The sequence below is a fragment of the Psammomys obesus genome, unplaced genomic scaffold (assembly GCF_907164565.1).
Source record: "Psammomys obesus unplaced genomic scaffold, mPsaObe1.curated_primary_1811, whole genome shotgun sequence".
In the NCBI taxonomy this organism is placed as follows: domain Eukaryota; kingdom Metazoa; phylum Chordata; class Mammalia; order Rodentia; family Muridae; genus Psammomys; species Psammomys obesus.
In genome coordinates this window covers 48628-52163 of record NW_026595874.1, presented here as the reverse complement: position 1 = coordinate 52163, position 3536 = coordinate 48628, and positions in this window count along the sequence as shown.

Genomic DNA, 3536 nt, shown 5'->3' with positions numbered 1-3536 from the left:
GAGTGATAGGACTGAAGTTCTCTTTTTGTTGGGTCTTTGTTTTGTTTAAGTATCAAGGTGACTGTGGTTTCCTAGAATGAGTTTGGTAATGTTACTTTTGTTTCTATTTTGTGTAACAATTTGGAGATATTTGGAGCTAACTCTTTTTGGAATATTCGGTAGAATTCTGCACTGAAACCATCTGGTCCTGGGCTTTTTTTTTTAGAAGGGAGAATTTGATGACTACTTCTATTTCCTTGGGGGGATGTAGGACTATTTTATCTATATACTTGATCTTGATTTAATTTTGGTAGATGGAATCTATCAAAAAATGTCCATTTATTTAGAATTTCAAATTTTGTGGAATATTGGCTTTTGTAGTAAGACCTAATGATTGTTTGGAGTCCCTCAGTGTCTCTTCTTATGTCCCACTTTTTTATTTCTGATTTTGATGTTTTGGATAATTTAGCACTGCCTTTCAGTTAGTTTGGCTAAGGATTAGTCTATCTTGTTGGTTTTTCTTAAAGAACAAGCTCGTGTTCTCATTGTTTCCTTGAATTCTTTCCTTTGTTTAAAAATCATTGATTTTAGCAATGAGTTTGATTATTTTCAATTATCTACAACTCTTGGGTGTGTCTGCTTCTTTTTTTCTTCCCCTAGGGCTTTTAGGTGTGCCCCTTTTTTAAATTTTTTTTAATTTTTTTTATTAATTACACTTTATTCATTTTGTATCCCCCCATAAGCCCATCCCTCCTCCCCTCCCGGTCCCACCTTCCCTCCCCTTTCTGCATGCATGTCACTCCCCAAGTCCACTGATAGGGGAGGTTCTCCTCTCCTTTCTGATCTTAGTCTATCAGTTCTCATCAAAAGTGGCTGCATTGTCCTCTACTGTGGCCTGGTAAGGTTGCTCCCCCCTCAGGGGGAGGTGATCAACGAGCAGGCCAATCAGATTATGTCAGAGGTAGTCCCTCTTCCCATTACTATGTAACCCACTTGGACACTGAACTGCCATGGGCTACATCTGTGCAGGAGTTCTAGGTTATCTCCACGAATAGTCCTTTGTTGTAGTATGAGTCTCTGGGAAGTTCCCTGTGTTCAAATTATCTTGTTCTGTTGCTCTGCTTTGGCTTGTATGAGATGTCTCAAAGTTCTTTCTGAAGGCACTTAGTGCTATGGACTTTCCCCTCAGCACTGCTTTCACTGTGTCTCATAAGTTTGGGTAATTTGTGCCTTCATTTTCATTAAATTTTAGGAAGTCTCTAATTTCTTTTTTCACTTTTTCCCAGACCTCGCTGTCATTAATTAGAGATTTGTTTAGTTTAATTATGTATGTAGGCTTTTTGTTATTTCTGCTGTTGTTGAGGTCTAGTTTTAGGCCATGGTAATCTGAAAGGATACATGGGAATATTTTCATATTCTTGTATCTGTTGAGGTTTGCTTTGTGCCTGAATATTTGGTCAATTTTTGACAAATTTCCATGAGGTGCTGAAAAGAATGTATACTCTTTTGAGTTAGGGTGAAAAGTTCTGGAGACATCTATTAGGTCCATTTAATTTACAACCTCAGTAAGTGTCATTATTTCCTTATTTAGCTTCTGTCTAGATTATCTGTCCCTTGGTGAGAGTGGAGTGTTGAAGTCTCCCACGTTAGGGTATTGGGATCAATGTGTGATTTCAGCTATAATCATGTTTCATTTACAAATGTAGGTATCCTTGCATTTGGAGCATAGCTGTTCATGATTGTGATATCCTCCTGCTGGATTTTTTTCTTTGATGAGAATGAAGTGTCCCTCCTCATCTTTTTTGATTAATTATTGTTGACAGTTTATTATATTAGACATTAGGACAGCTACCACAGCTTGTTTTCTGGGTCAGTTTGCTTGAAAAACCTATTTCTAGCCTTTTACTCTGAAGTAGTGTTTATCTTTGTTGCAGAGATGTATTTCTTGGATATAGCAGAATGTTGGATCATTTTTCCCCAACCATTGTGTTAGTCTGTGTCTTTTCATTGGAGAGCTGAGTCCATTGAAGTTGATAGATAATAGTGACCAATGAATGTTCTTTCCTTTTATTGTGGAGTTGGTGTTGTTAATATGTTTCAATGCTTGTTTTCTTTTAACTTTTTGTTGTGAAACTATCTATAGCCTATGTTTTCTTGGATGTAGTTGGTTTCATTGAATTTGTGTTTTCCTTCTAGTATCTACTGTAGGGCTGGGTGGCTCTGTAGTTATTGTTTTAAGTTTTGTTTTGTTATGGCATATTTTGTTTTATTCATTTATGTTGATTGAAAACTTTGCTGGGTATAGTAATCTGGCTTGTCATCTCTGGTTTCTTAGAGTCTGCATGACATCTGCCCGGACCCTTCTGGCTTTCATTGTTTCTGTTGAGAAATCTGGTGTGATTCTGATAGGTCTACCTTAATATGTTACTTAGTCTTTTTCCCTTGATGCATTAAATATTTTTTCTTTGTTCAGTAGAGTTAGTGTTTGGAGGAGTTTCTTTTCTGGTCTAGTTTATTTGGTGTTCTGTAGGCCTCTTGTATGTTTATGGAAATTTCTTTCTTTCAGTTGGGAAAATTTTCTTCTTTGATTTTCTTGAAAATATTTTGTGCAAGATTGCTGCATTTCCTAAACATTCACAAATGATACCACCACCTGAGGATTCGTTTTTCTGACTTCAAAACTACATGTTTGATTTCTGTTACATGAAGGGATTCATGATGAAGAAAAACTCTGCAGATGCCTCAAAACCGGAGTTACAGGAATGCATGCTTACACAAGTAAAACATTCATGAGAAAACATATATTAGCTTAAGAATTTGTTTTAATTTCCATTATGTGATATCAGTGTGTCTTTGCGTGTTTATGTGCCTGTCCATTCTGATTTCCATGAAGAACAGACCCTTTGATCTTCTCGTACCAGAAATTACAGAAAGTTGTTAAAAACCTGACCTAGGTCCTGGGAATGAACTTGACTTAACTGCAAAGCCATGTCTCTAATACTGTAAATATCTTAAATCTTTATATATGATCTTGAGATCAAGAAGTAGAAAACAATTCGCAGAGGAGAGCATCCTTATTTGTCTATAAGATTTGATGACTTTGGAAATAATAAATGTATTCAATTTAAAGAAAAGAAACTTTTGAAAATGTTTTTATTATAGCCTTGTAGGAAGTAAATGATTTATCATGTTCACTTTAATGTAATGGAAGAGATGACCAAATGTGGTTGTGGTCAGTATTTTGAAACATTGGAGTAGGTATTGAAGTTTGCTGTATGTGTAACAAATCTATTCAGAGAAGTTTATTAGGTTGTTCTGATATTCTTTCTGTGGCGGCTGTTCATGTTCTAATGCATTTCCACTGGTGAAAGGTATTTTTCTGCTGCAATGTACAGAATGGGGTCCCCATCATCTATGTGGTTCATTGCTTATTTATTTATTTTTTTATTGAATATTTATAATCACTGTTTTTTTTTTTTATTTTTCTTTTTAGTTACATTTTGTTAACTCTGTGTCCCAGCTGTATCCCGCTCCCTCATTCCCTCCCCAACCCCACA